This window comes from Hyperolius riggenbachi, chromosome 7 (genome assembly GCF_040937935.1).
Source record: "Hyperolius riggenbachi isolate aHypRig1 chromosome 7, aHypRig1.pri, whole genome shotgun sequence".
Lineage (NCBI taxonomy): Eukaryota > Metazoa > Chordata > Amphibia > Anura > Hyperoliidae > Hyperolius > Hyperolius riggenbachi.
In genome coordinates this window covers 233,939,157-233,954,796 of record NC_090652.1, presented here as the reverse complement: position 1 = coordinate 233,954,796, position 15,640 = coordinate 233,939,157, and the positions used below count along the sequence as shown (strand labels likewise).

Below are 15,640 nucleotides of genomic sequence, written 5' to 3'. Positions count from 1 at the left end.
CCCCCCCAAGCATCCAGGTATATTTTCTACTGGCTATAGAACTCTCAGTAACAAAGCATTCTACCTGACAGGACTAAAGAAAGATGTTATCAACTGGGATACATTTCAGAATGTAAATCGGAAAGATTTTACAATGGGCAAACACTGACTTAATAATTTATAAATTAATATTGTAAAAAATAAGCATTTGTATTCATTATGTTTGTGTCACTATAGTGCCTTTTTAGTAGCACACAAGAAAGATCTGGTAAAGAAGGCGCTGGCATAGGCAGCAATAGTAAAGGCCGCGATTAGTGGCAATGAACAGTAATTATGGCACCTGATAAATAGCAGACGTTGGGGCCCGCTATTTATCGTGTACCATATTTCTCTTTAGCGCTGCTAATCATGGCTTTTACTATTACCACTACTGGTGGCAGCAGGATAGTTTAGGGTGTTAAGGGGTGGGGGTGGCATAATGTTAGGCACGGGCTAGTTAAAGTGAACCTCCGGTCTAAAAATCTACTCAGCAGAACTGAAAAGGCTTGGTGTTTCTTTAACAATTGCACAGCATCAGAACTTTGTGTTTCTTACCAAAGCATCATTTTTAGCTGCATTTTTAGCTAAGCTCCACCCATCAAAGAAAAAAAGCCCGGGCTTTTTTTCCCTGATGCTGTGCAGAGCATGATGGGATTTCCTATGTTGTTATTCATGTTGCCTAGCAACTGGGAGAGGTGCTCAGGACACAGGACAGTTGGAACTGTGTCTCATGCTCCCTGTCACCTCATTTCAACCAAAAAGATGGCTGCCATCATGAAATCAAACATTTGCCTGTTCTTTTAAAACAGGGTGGGTAAGAGATTATATTACCTATATATTTTAATTAACATAACTAATGTAAATTAATGACAGTGTGTTTGTTTAGGCTGGAGTTCCTCTTTAAGGTTAGGCACCAGTGGTTATGCACCTAGGGTTAGGCGTAGGTTAATGGAGGGTCCTGTGTGAAAGTAAGGTGAGGTTAGAGCATAGCAAAAAAAAATTGTAAAGATTACTGATATTTTACTATAGGAATTAAGTTGTAGAATAAATTTAACTGATATTCTACAATTTTACGGACATTCTACTAACAGGAGTCTCTTGCGCTATTTTTATCGTGCTCCATTTTTATAGGCATGTCACACGGGATCCACTTTCCTAAGAGTTCCTAGTGCATATGTCCAAGATAGTATTCTGCAGATCCTTGTTTACATGAATATAACTTATTTACAATGGTTCCTTTATGTGCCTGCTGGATATATTCCATTGTCATTAGTGCGTGTGTTTGAAATGTTCATTTTTATGAATTAATAAAGAATCTTTTTTATATTATTGCATAATGTAATTGTTTAATGAGCACTACAACAGTACTGATGATTATCTGCTATCCTAACAAGTTTAAATCCTTGGGGGTTACCTCTTATTACCTACCCATATTTCACACTATAATAGGACGTGGAGCCATCTGTATATTCACATTCATTTTGGAAAATGTGTAAAACCTGGATTTACTGCTAAACCTCCCATATGTCTCTGGAAACTTTGAATCAGAGAGTAAACAAGCTAGGGTAAAAAATTGCTCCTTTGTTAATATAACCCATAAATGAGCTTTGGTGACAGATTATATATTTGCATAGGATCAGCTCTCCAGGGGTCAAGAAACAAAAATAAAATTACAATATAATAATGCTCAGTACATTGCCTGCCTACAGCCTAAAAACAACTCTGGTGGTTCTGATTATCCAAACTTAACTAAGATAATTTGGGTGGTTCACATCTTCTATAATAATACTCAAATGTCTCTGCGTCCTGTCCCCGTGTGTGTCTGTGCATTCGCGCTATTGCGCATGTGCGCACGGACAGCCTTTAGGACAGGAGCAGGATGGGCCAGGGGGCCGGCATGCGCGCTGACGTGGCGGCAGTGACAGACCTAAGGTCACTAGTTTTCTATATTTCTACAGTTTAATATTCCATTACAAGTCTTGACATTATTCCACGACCTACAGTATAATGTAGACTAAACTCCGTTAAAACCTGAAGTCCTCTTTTTTTGCAGTTCAAATTGCCGTCAGACCCAGTGCTTGCATTGTGCAGCACCCAATTATATTCAGCACTTACTAGAATAGCGAACATCAACCTCATCCCAAACACTAAGAAAAACACCAAATGAAAACAGTGTTTGCAGTCAGTATATAATTTCAGCATCCATTCTTTTGATCCCTGTTGCCAATTTTCACAGTGAGTGCTTGCATGTTAACAAATTCCTAAGCCTATTCTATATGACCTTTTTTATTTTTATTCTTTCTGTGCAGTAAGTAGCTATTTCCCATTGTATTGCCTCCTGGTTATTTTATTTTTTGTGTAGTCAAAATAGTTTCTTTTAAATTTGAAATCTTTTAAGGGACCCCTAGTTTGCTGCTGTTTTCAAAGCAAATCCTCTGCCTTTTTGAGATACAAGAGCCTTGAAGGAATAGTCAGGCAAAAAAAAAAATGAGTTTCACTTACCTGGGGCTTCTACCAGCCCCATGCAGCCATCCTGTGCCCTCGCAGTCACTCACTGCTGCTCCGATCCCTAGCTAGTTTCATTTTGTGCGGACCTCGGGGTCGGCGGGCCACCACACGTACATTTGTGCGCATTCCCGCTGGTGCATGAAGCTATCGTGGACATTAACATATACATTTTACGCGTTAGTGGTGCAACACGTAAAAATGTACGCATTGCACCACTAACACGTAAAATGTATGTGTTCATGTCCGCGATAGCTTCATGCATCAGCGGGAATGTGTGCAAATGTATGCGTGGCAGCCCGCCGACCCAAGCTAGCTGGTGGCGGGGGACAAGAGCAGCAGTGAGTGACTGCGAGGGCACAGGATGGCTGCATGGGGCTGGTAGAAGACCAAGGTAGGTGAAACTCATTTTTTTTTTGCCTGACTGTAACGATTGTGGAACTTTCTCCGTGATCAGCGCACAACGCGTGCACTGACACGGCGGAAATCCTCCACAAGCGTGTAATTGCAGGCACCCAGCAAAAGGTGCTACTCACCTGTAGAGGGAAATTCCTGTCGGCAGATGGCGCTGGGGAGTGCAGAGGAACCAATCCTCTGTACCTCCACAAATGCCAGACAGGAATTGTACGAAGCGCAGAACGCAATCGCAAGAGAGGCGATTGCGAATGAGAACGAGCCAAGGGACAGGTTGTATGTGTGTGCGCCAATCCAGTCGCCACCCCGCGACCGCGCACACACAACAGCAGATATGAAATAGGAACGCGATCGCAAGAGGTGCGATCGCCAGACGTGACACAAGGCAGATCAGAATAGAATACGAGGGTAGCAAAGGCACAGCAAATAATACAATGAGAAGATGCGGAAAATAACAAACGCTAGCTAACCGCAAACACCGCACTCATTCGCAACAGTGCACACGGTTATGCGCGGTCTCCACATGATAAGCACAATAGAGACAAGCACGCCTAACTAACCATCGACAGACAAACATGAAACAGGGGACACGAACGCTTGCTTAACGGTTACCTCACCGAGCCTCCAGCAAGCGGTCGTAGCACACAAGACAGACACACGAAAACAGGGACAAGCGAGAGATAGGATCCACAGCACTAGCGAAAAGTGGCTAGCGCGATCCAGGTACAGAGTAGCAGAACAGAGGGATCCACAGCACTAGCGAAAAGTGGCTAGCGCGAACCCAGGAGACAGAACAGAAGGATCCACAGCGCTAGCGAAAAGTGGCTAGCGTGATCCCAGGAGACAGAACAGAAGAATCCACAGCGCTAGCGAAAAGTGGCTAGCGCGATCCAGAGAGGCAGAACAGAAGAGATAGCTGGTAGCAACCGCTGCACCAGCTATGCTCCAAGAACAGAGATCAGAACGACTTCCCATCGACCACCGCTGGGACAGGACAATCGCAACAGACAAACAAAACAGATAAACAATCCTAACTGCACTAGGGACATCTGCCTAGCACAGTTTCCAGGAATTACTCTAAGCTGATCTTCAAACAGAGAGTAAGGCTGACACCCCACCAGGAGTGTTACATAGGACGAAATCCTTATGACCAGCGAAGCATTGTGGGAAAGACATAGTACTTATAGTACACGCCTCCAATGAATGTGGCCAGGCAATTTGCATGACAACGTATGCAAATTCCTCTGCAAGCACAAGCTGCAAAACTGACAGAAGCTCTTCCTTCCAGAGTCCTGCAGCATGCAAACCTACACAATGGTCAAAAGGCTGCCTGCCTGCACAGGCAGCTGAGCAAATCATCACACTGACGATTCCTTTAAGTATACTTGGACTGAGAAGGATATGGAGGCTGTCATATTTATTACCTTTAAACAATACCAGTTGCCTGGCAGTCCCGCTGATCTCTTTGCCTGCAGTAGTGTCTGAATTGCACACCTGAAACAAGCATGCAGCTAATCCACTCACACTTCATTCTTGTTCAGGATCTATGGCTAAAGTTATTGGATGCACAGGATAGCCAGGCAATTTGCATTGTTAATAGAGGCAGCCAGACTGTCTCAGTTAGTAAGTGCTTCTTTCAAGGATTATTGCTCTAAATGGAAAGATCTAGAGAATGAATTGATCTATCCATATAAGATTGAGGATATGATCTGGTGGACTGAGATACCGAAACGTACCCTGGAGAGAGCCTCGGCTATCACCCAAGACGCATTTAAAATATGGAATGCTCTAAAATTCAAATATAAGATTATCTCAAATCCTTCGCCCAACACTAGAATTTTTAACAATTACGGGTTTAATCCAGGTATGCAGAAACAAGAGTTCTCTCACTGGAACAAAGACGGGTTGGACAGATTCTATAACTGGCTAAAAGATGGGAAATATCTCTCATTCAGAGAAATATCAGAAAAACATAAAATACCTCCATCCGAATTTCTAAGGTATGCGCAGATCCACCACTTCATACTCTCAGTATGGGGAAGAAACCCTGTCAACAATCCTACTTGGCTGGAAAGCAGTTTTAGAAGGTTTGGCCTTCTCTCAGACATCAAACATAAATACCAGCTAGACTGGGAAAAAGATATAGGGAATGAGTTGTCCCAAGAGACTTGGACCTCCATATGGAATAAAACAGCCAAATGCTCGAGAAACGTCTCCTTAACCGAGACCTCTATTAAAGTGATGTTCAGAACATATTTAACCCCCGAGAGAATGGCCAGACTTTCTGGTAACAGATCACCCAATTGCTTTAGAGGGTGTGGCCTCTTGGGCTCCTTTAAACACATATAGTGGGATTGTATAAAGGTGTCGGCATTTTGGGAAAAGATTTATGAAGTCGGTTCAGCCCTGTTCGAACAACAAATTGTGAAATGCCCAGCAAACGCTCTATTGAACACCCCAATCCAGTCTCTGACTGTCCGGGAAAATAAGCTGCTAACTAAGCTAATTTCAGCCGCCAAATCCCAGATAGCCAAAGATTGGCTCCAAAAAGAAATAAACTGGGACCACTGGATAAACAGAGTTAACTCTATGATCACCAATGAATATTTAACAGACATAATAGGAGAGAGCACTAACAAATTTTTTGAAATCTGGGAACCCTGGCTAGACCATCCATTAGGCCAACATCTGGCCCAAACGTTAAGAGTTTTCTGAGGGCAAAGGGAAGCTAATGATCAAACCAGAAAATAATAGGGCTGGGCAGAGCAAACACCTCGGATAAGTTAAACTCAGACCTCCAATGGGCGGAAAATAAATAGGAGTTAAGGTAGGAGAACAGTTCCCTACCAAGAGTATTTGGTATAAGATAGAAAATAGAATAAGGCAATAGGGATTTCGTCGAAAGGTCTACTGAAAATACTGTGAATAAGGAAGACATATTATTTGTATGAATTATACTACATATGTATCAGTATTAGCTTTGTGTAAGCATAAATGTATGATGATATACCTGTATGATCTTCCACACATGTATCTTTCACAAATAAGGCTTTTTCTGTTTTGCTTTTTTTCTGTTAGATGTGACATAAGCTTAATAAAACCCCTTTGAAAGTAATTTGCATTGTTAAAAAGGAAATAAATATGTAATTCTCCATATCCGTCTCAGTTCAAGTGTGTTTTAAAAAGTGTTGCTGCACCTAAAAAGCCTTACTAACCTCATTATATGGAAAAAGTTTATCAGTGGGTGTCCATATCCAAACAGTGGCAATTCTTTGAAATTAAGAGCTCAGCCCAACTGTTTTGGTGGACTTTTTCAAAACAGGAAGCCAGATTTGCAGATACAAAATCGTCATCTAGAAACCTGACACACTCTTGTGAGTATAGCTGTATAAACTTACAACTCTGCACTCATTAATGATACTACACCATTGGGCTCCTGGGCTTTGTTTTTGCCCAGGTATTCCCGGCTGATTCAATTGATGAAATCTGTTGGTCAGTGTTTGTCCCAGCATATCTGGTCTAGTCCTTTTCAGACGATTTTGAACAGTTGTCCAATCAGAAGTCTAATTAGACATGCTGACATGTTGGGAAATCTGGGGTGGGGGGGGGGAGGTAGCTAGGGGAAGAGCAGCGGGGGGGGGGCGTGGTCCATATCATTGCACTGCATAAAGCAGAACAATGCTTGCAGTTCAACCAATGCTCAACAGACTCCTGCTGCAATTTACCAAGAATGGGTGTGCCGTGTAGGGAAGAGAAGTACACTATCTTATCAAGTTCCAATTGGATAGGCATTGAATGGCATATCAAGCCAAAATCAACCTGTGTGCGGTCAGTTTCAATTAGACTGTCGACAAATGTCACCACTTCCAGCACCCGTTTTGCAAACCTGCAGCAGCACTTTAGATCAGTTTCAATCTTTTTTAGTGCAGGTGATATATTCATAAGGAAATATAAAATATTCTTTTTGCCTGAAGTTCTGCTCTGATAAAATGTAGCAAAGGCCATCATAATTTCCCACTAAACCCATAAAACAACAGTGAATATCAGTGAATTCATCTACCTATTTCAGGGAAGATTTAGCACAGATTCCAGCCACTGAACTGGATGGAGTCTGAGTGAAGTAGAACATTGGAATTGTGACTGTGGTGTGTAACTGAAATATTTTAAGCTATGTTATAAAACAGATTTGCTGACACACTAATGCTATTTCCACAAAATACCCATCAAACCAGTCAGAGACCATCAAATACTATTCCTGTACTTCTCTTTTTGCATTATTATCATCCATAGAGGAACAGTTCAGCATTACGGTATTGATAATGGATGGCATTTTTCTGTCCATGAGCAAACATGTAAAACCAATGCCTAACTTAGCCTCATTCCCCTTGGTAGTGAATAACCCTAGCTCCCCATAATGGTGCCTAATCTTACTCCCCCCATGTTGGTTCCTAACCTAAAGCCCCCCTGGAGCTTAACTTAAACTCCCCACAGTGGTGCTAACCTTAACCTTTCCCCCGTTCCTAACGCTAAACCCCACATAGTGGTGGCTAACCTGAACCCCCCCCCGGCACCTAACCTTAACCCCCCATAGTGGTGCCTAACCTTAACCTCCCTTGGCACCTAACCTTAACCCCCATAGTGGTTCCTAAGCTTATCTTTGGTATTCAGTGAAATCGTTAAGAGCTTATAGTGTAGACACAAGTTAAATTATGTCTATATTATAGCCGCAAACATTTCCATCATATAGAAGTAATAAAATAACCGGTGCCCTTATAGCCGCTAATCATGGCAAATACTGTAACATGGAAGTCCTTGGTGCTGCTCTTTTCACAGAGCAGCTCCAGCGTCCTTTTCAACTGATACCCAATAATCCTATGATTCACAACGTTACTAAGAGGCATATTCCCAAACGTCTGCATGGCAACTTTAGCTGAAAAGGTAGTGGGGTAGGCAATAAGTGTGACCCACCTTAACGTGGTAACTTAAGCACTGATAAAGTGATGCATACTAACTAGGTAACACGGATCATGATAATTGCGCTACCTTCTCAGAGTAATGGAAAAACTTTCCTGGAGTTTATTGAAAATGCCACTAATTCACAATTACCTGTGATACAGGGCTCATAGAGATGACACAGAAATGATGGGAATAAGATTTATTTGACAACACTGGTGACACATTTCGTGGGTCTCTGGCCACTTACGGTACTCAGGCCAAAACAGTGCTTTACAATGCCTCACAACACTAAAGATATACAGCAAATTTACTCTATTTTAAATGCTGTACACTAACTACTTTACATTGTGTCAAAGTGTCATATCTTCAGTGTTGTCTATTGAAATTATATAATAAAATATTTACAAAAATGTGAGAGGTGTACTAATTTTTGCGGGATACTGTATATCAGAAGGTACTTTCTTGGGAGTAGCTCCACAGCCAAGCCTAGTTGCTGCAGTGATGCAAAGCTGAGGACTATGACATGCTTAGATCTAGTACTGGTGACATGGAAGATCCATGCCATCACCAATTCATAAGTTGTACGTCACATTTATTTTGCATTGCAGAAAATAACGGAGTAGATAGGTTCCTTATACATTATGCAAGTTTAAAAACAATGGAATAGAAAAAAAATCAACTCAAACAAAAATCTATTAAAAATAATTGCCCTTCCAACCTCTGATGGTATGTTTGGTCTTGCAATATAGATTATTGGCAGATAGTGATCAATGAGTCTCTAGATGCAGCTCCCTGTGGAACAGTGCTGGATGAAAGAGACAGAGAAAAGAGAGTGTGCACACTGTAATGGATGCACTCCACATGCTATCTACATCAACCAGAATAATCTACCACCATCAAGGACCCACCAGTCCGAAGCCTGGTCCCCGGCATAAGAGGAACACAAGTGTGATAGCTGGCAAACCCATATGGGCCACTCCAGCCTCTACACTAGGGATGGTTGGAAATGCTGATTTACACCAATGCCAATTATCGATTTCGCAGCTTTCCATTTTCCGATACCCAAGTAGTCTTTTTTAGGTCATTTTTTCCATCTTCTGATTAGCCAAATACTTCTGAGTTGACTTTGTGATTGAGCTAAAGTCACTGAGTTGCAGGAATGTGGTATTTCTGCAGAAATCCGATTTCCATTTTCCGAGGAGTCTTTTTATTGCACTGTCTGAATGGCCAAACACTTCTGAGTTGACTCTATTCTCGGATTGGTCCAATGCTTCCAAGTTTTGTGATTGGGCTAAAATTACTGAGTTGCGGTAATGCGGTATTTCTGCAGAAATCCGCCTTCTGTTCTAAAATGGTGATTTTCGATTCGAAATATGGAAATTTAATTTCCATGAAATCCAACTGAGCATCCCTACTCTACACATAGGTGAGACCTTTACTATTGGGCCTTGACCCTCCAACACCATATATTACAGTCCTGTCCTTTCTCTCTTTCTTCCAAGATTGTTTCTATCAATCGGACTGTACGACGAGTAGAAACAAAGCACAACTGGTTGCCACATATATTAAGCGTTCCAACTGATATTCAATCAGATTTCGGCTGTATTCTGAGTTGTCAGAATTATGTACATTACACTATGTGCACAACACAGACTACATTACTTGTGGAAATACTGGTAAAAGTGCCGTGTGCGGTCTGCACAGAGACATTTTATCAGGGTTTAGTTAATCAACCACAATATAACCCAAATGAAGTGACATACTATTGGGGCACACTTTCTTAGTGACCTACACCACAGTGGAGAGAATGGGCCAATTAACTTCAATAAAAAAAGCTAAGCCAACATTAGTCTGGGGGCATTATCTAAAGGTGCCCATTAACAATGCAATTCTGTGAACGATCAATTGTTTCCGATTCCCGTGGTAATCGATCAGAAGTGATTGGTCACGCCCATTAATTGTATTGTTAATGGGCACCTTAACACTGTGCATCCTTTAGCAACACAATCAGTTCAAAAGAGCCCAAACAGCATCCTATATAATAATTCCCCTGTCCCTTTGTCCTCCTGTGTCCCTGTGTTTGTGCACCAGGTGCTTGGCACACATTCGCGGCATGTGAGCTGGCTTCAGGTAGTGATCGTGGACCGACAGGGCTATGTGTGGGCGTGCTCAAGCAGGTCGCGATCATACATGTGCAGGTCACGGCCATACCAGTGTTGTGGGGGGGGGGGGGTGCGACGGGGATCAAGGCCATGGCTTTTTTTACTAGTTTAAAATATGTTTATGCCAGATGTCTGAATTAGAAGTTACTAAAACCAGAAGATGAGTCAGCAGTCAGTCCATGCACATTTTTCATACAGATGGCAATTTATGAATGCCTGTTTCCTTTAAAAGGTACATTAATAGATGCAGAGGTGGATTGTTGGTTTTATGACATAATACAGATTTGGGCATGATTGTATTTTGACATAGTTGAAATCAGGCTACCTAAATGCGGTGAGCTATTCTACTTATAAACAGTTAATCAGAATGGAAATATAGAGCTTTATAAAAATCTGTGCTGTGCAGAAGCAAGAGAGCAATGGAGGATATGACTAGCCCTGGGGACGCCAGGAGATGCCTGCCAGCAGAATTTCAATGCCGGGTGTTTGCAGAAGGCATATGAGCAAAATACACACAGCTTCAGGCCAGAACATTCTGGATAAAGAAGTCGCTTTGTCATGTAACTAGAATGTACGCCAGGCAAAGCTGGCTGGGGAGTTTGCTGCTGCTGCTTCTGAGCACGCTGGGTTTAGTTGATATGGCTGCTCCTGAAATGATATTACAGTTCTTATATCATTCAACCTCCCTGTGTTCATCTCCTGGAGTTTAGTTACTGTCAAATGGAAACATCCCTTCTGTAATCCATTTGAAACGACACCTGCATCTTAACAGTATACGGCAGCATCCCACCTGTCAACTCAAGATGTGCTGTTTTACATCTAAAGTGGCACATTATCTCTTCGGTATTCATATCTAGCTAAACAAACTAACTGTAAGTTAGATAAAAGACTTAAACTATAAAATGTAAAGTGTTGCGTTAAAAAGTCCACGGAAATTAATTTATATAAAAAAAATATAGATTAACAAATAGATCTGTGGTACCTGCAGAGGCAACGATGCTCACTGTGATTTAACTACAGATATGCTTTTCTTTCTTTTTTGAGGAAGCAGGTGTGTCCTGTGAAACCAGTTGCAAGTGGAGTTGCACTTGAGCAGCTGAGCAGATGATCACAATGCTCATTATATGGCACACTTCAAATCTTTTTATAAACCGGATGGGGAGCGGGGGCTGAATGGGGAATCAGTTGAAAAGGGCGCCTGAGCCATCTGTATTAACAACTTCAGGACCACGGGCTTGCACCCCCCTATTGACAAGGCCATTTTTCACAATACAGGGCTGTGCAGCTTTGTATGCGTGCTGCACGCACAGCCCTACAACAACTAAGCACACAAATTCATTTTCCCCCCTTTGCCGTCCTAAATAGCCATAGGACGGCAATCGGCTCTCTTTCCTGCCTCTTATAGGCATCAGCCTATGAGAGGGCTTCATTCCCCAGCCGCTCTGAGGGACAGCCGAATGCCCCCCGTACAGCGCTGCAGGAGAATGCAGCGCTGTACAAGTGTAAACAAAGTGGATTTCTTTCCCCTTTCAGCTGAAAACAGTCTGCTAGCCGCAACCGTGGCTATTGGTATGACGCAGTCATTAGGTAGTTCAAAAGGCACCTCCATAGACTTCAATGTTATTTCTGCATATTTTGCCTACAAGGTGGTGAAAAGGGTGCCCAATTTTTCGTTTCGGCTACAAGGTTTTACATTCTGCTACAAAAGGACGCCCCTTTGTAGCCGAGATTTTTGATTCGGCTACAAGATTTTTGATTTGCCTACAAAAGGGCACCCTTATAGCTGAGATGTTTGATTCAGCCACAAAGTTTGGCTACAAGGTTTGTAATTCAGCTACCAAAGGGCGCCCATTTATAGCCAAGATTTTTGATCTGGCTACAAAGTTTGGCTACAAGGTTTTTGATTCGGCTACAAAAAGTAGCCCTTTCATAGCCGAGATTTTTGATTCGGCTACAAGGTTTGGCTACAAGGTTTTTGATTCGGGTGCAAAGGGGTGCCATTTTATAGCCAAGATTTTTGATTCTGGGTTAAGCACCACCAGGGGGGTTAGGATTAGGCATCACAAGCGAGGGGTCTTAGGGTTAGACACCACAGGGGAGGGGGAGTCTTAGGGTTAGGCATCACCAGGGGAAGGTTCTGTGTGAGAGTAGGGAGAAGTTAGGGGATAATAATAACCGGGGAGGTCTTAGGGTTATGCACCACCAGGGGGGTCTTAGGGTTAGGCACCCCCGGGAGGTTTAGGGGTAGGCACCACCAGGGGGGTCTTAGGGTTAGGCACCACCAAGGGGGGTCTTAGGGTTAGGCACCACTAAGGGGGGGGGGTAGGGTTAGGCACCATCATGGGTAGGGTTAGGCACCACCAGGGAGGTCTTAGGGTTAGGCACCACCAGGGGAGTGTTCTGTGTGAGAGTAGGGAGAAGTAGGGTCATAATAACCACTGGGGGGGTCTTAGGGTTAGGCACCACCAAGGGGGGTTAGGGCTAGGCACCACCAGGGGGGTCTTAGGGTTAGGCACCACCAGGGGGGTGTCTTAGGGTTAGGCACCACCAGGAAAAGTTAGGGTTAGGCACCAATAAGGGGAGTTAGGGTTAGGCACCACCAGGGGAGGGTTCTGTGTAAGAGTAGGGAGAAGTTAGGTCATAGTAATCCCTGTTCTCGGTTCTATCACTTTTCTAGGCTATGTCAAGCAGGCACCTTTCGTAGATGAATGTGGCATTTCAGCTACACCAGGCGCCCCTTTGTAGATGAATTTGGCATTTCAGCTACACCAGGCGCCCTTTGTAGACGAATTTGGCATTTCGACTACACCAAGTGCCCTTTGTAGCGAATTTGGCATTTTGGCAACACTAGGCACCCTTTGTAGCCGAATCTGGCTTTTTTTGTCTATATCAGCCGCCCTTTTTCCAGGCTCCCTTTTCAAATGTATGCCTGAAATGGGGCTACTACAATCAACTATAGTGGCAACATTATAAAGGGTTATCTGCTCTAATGGTTGTCAACTACTAGTTACTAATATTAACAAGTAAAACAGAAGGCAAGAGCACACCTGGCACTGCTGCAAACAATGTTTGCAATTCATTGAACACACCAGCAGCATTACAGGTATCATGCAGTTGTCAATTGGATAGCAGGTGCAAAACAGATGTGCATATCATTGCTGCTGGGGCGAGAAAAGGTGGACAGTGGGTGTGGGCATTATGCTAGTATTAACATAATCTTGAGATAAAATAAGATGAAAAAGTAATCAGAAACACAGCTATTACTGTAATGACCAGAAAATAATTAAGATGAAATGGGACCCAAGGCAAGATAGAAGTTTTTGCCACTGCTGATAGTCACCTGGCTTTTTTGTAAGATTTGGTGGGAGCTAGCATCCACTAGGCCCATAGACTTTCTCCAGCCCCTAGGCAACGTCATAGGTTTGCCTTGTGGGTGATCTAGCTCTGGTTATGTCAACCACCATTCACTAAATAAAGTACTGAAAGCTTTGCATCAACAAAAAGAGTACTGTGAAAACTGCAGATATTAAAAACATATGATGATATGATAGGTGGATGCCACTTTGACATTTTTACTCTTTTTACTCTACTGTTTGGCACCCCACAGAAAGTAGAGGAGAGGCAAGTTCAGCGTTGAGGATGCAGGTTGAGTACCAGAGTTTTACAGCAGTGTGTGGTCTACAGTAATTTCATGTCTGCATGGCAATAGTCTCTAAAAACTTAGCACATTTTTCCAGGGCAGTTTCTACCCCCCCCCCTCCCAGACTGGGCACACTATTCCAATGCGGTAGCCAGAGGCGCCCGCCAGTATTAGCCGCAATATAGCTAGCCAGAGGTGGCCCTTAGTATTAGTTAGCCAGAGGTAGCCCCACACCCTGTATGGGTAGCCAGATGCAGTCCCAAATATAAGATATAGGGAGCCAGGTAGCCCCTCCATGTAGGTAGTCAGGGAACCCCCCCTCCTTCGTTTAGCCAGAGAACCTCTGTATATCAGAGAGTCTCCATTTAGATAGCTAAAGAGCCCCCCATGTATTCAGAGACCCTCATATAGCCAAAAAAAAACCTTTTTAGCCAGCGAGCCCTCCATTTAGGTAGCCAGAGAGCCCCATATAGCCCCCTGCTTAGCAAGAGGCTTCCTTCACAGCATTTAGGTAGCCAGAGAGGCCCCTGTATAACCAGAGAGGCCCCGTTTAGCCAGGGAGCTCCCCATTTAGGTAGCCAGAGAGCATACCCCCATTTAGGAAGTCAGAGAGTCCATCTCTTTAGCCAGAGCCCCCCTCATCGGTTTAGGTAGAGAGAGATAGCCCCCGTGTAGTCAGAGACCCCCCACTGTATGTAGGAGGTGAATTACTAAACTGTAGATCACAAAGATCAGCACACTCAAAATGTATAATGCAAACCTTGTAGCTCTTTTAATGCAAGATATCTCCATACAGTGAAAATTGTGTAAACCAAGTGCCAGCAACTTGCAATGGATAGGTGTCACGGACACACATAATCCATCAACTGCCCACTGACAACCTTGTATAGATAGTCCATGAGGGAATATTTATTGGCTTGAAGGTGGGCAGGTGCCCAAAACAGTGTCTATAAACATTTACATTTTTAAACATAGCATCAAGTGTGATCATGAATGTCTTTACTAAAAATGTCAACATTGGCAAACCCTGACCATTGATTCTTCTTTTTCACTACACAGACTTTTTACTTACCACTGATGAATACATTAATAAAATCTGAGAAAATATTAATGCTATTCTGAAAGTGGTGATCAACTCTTTAAACAATTGTGCCATTTACTTTTCTCTTAATTTAGCTGTGACCAATTTTTTTAGGAGGGGGGGGGGGGGGGGGGGGAGACACAAAACATTTTCAGCACTTTATGGATCACTTACTGTTATCATTCTGTTGTAGACTCAACAATATTGTGTAGATGATAAGTGAATGATACAGGCAATGAAAGAACAGATTGGAACCTTCAACGCATAATGCAGATATAATAGATGTAACTGCAGATGTAATGCACATGTAAATGATACTAACGGGGTCTAAGCTAAGGTCAGCATGAGAGCCAGGCAGATGGCAGCCTCTTATTCAGTTGAAGTTCTGTGAAATGTGATATGAGCTCGCTGAACGCAACAACCACATAAACGGAAAACCCGCTGTGATGATTTTCTGTTCTTATTTTTTTAGGCTTAGACCATCAAATGCTAATATTATATTTTATCATTTATCTATTCAAAGTAAAACTTACGTCTGGTGCACACATGTGCAATTTGATAATGTCCGATCCAGGGCCGGTTTAAGCAGCAATGGGGCCCCAGGGCAAAATAAACCTGGGGGGCCCCCCCAACATATACCCTGGAACAAAAATCGGCATTAGGGGACCTTTTTTGCAGCTGGTATAGTCAAGGTGTGAAGTTCCAATCGGTCGGAGCTCCACATTCTGGCTATCCCGGCCTGCATGGGGGACAAGGGGTTAAAAAGTTTCAGGAGGGGGGACCCCACATAATTTTTTTTTAAAAAAATTCCCACACTCTAAACATTAAAAATAAATTGGGAAAATAGGAAAAAATGCCAGGGAT

At 42.9% G+C, this 15,640-nt stretch overlaps 1 protein-coding gene across 5 annotated transcripts in view; it reads right to left on the bottom strand.

Moving 5' to 3' along the window:
- Positions 1–15,640, bottom strand: part of ERBB4 (erb-b2 receptor tyrosine kinase 4) — a 1,342,090-nt gene that overhangs the window by 247,647 nt on the left and 1,078,803 nt on the right. The gene's annotated exons all lie outside the window — the stretch shown is intronic.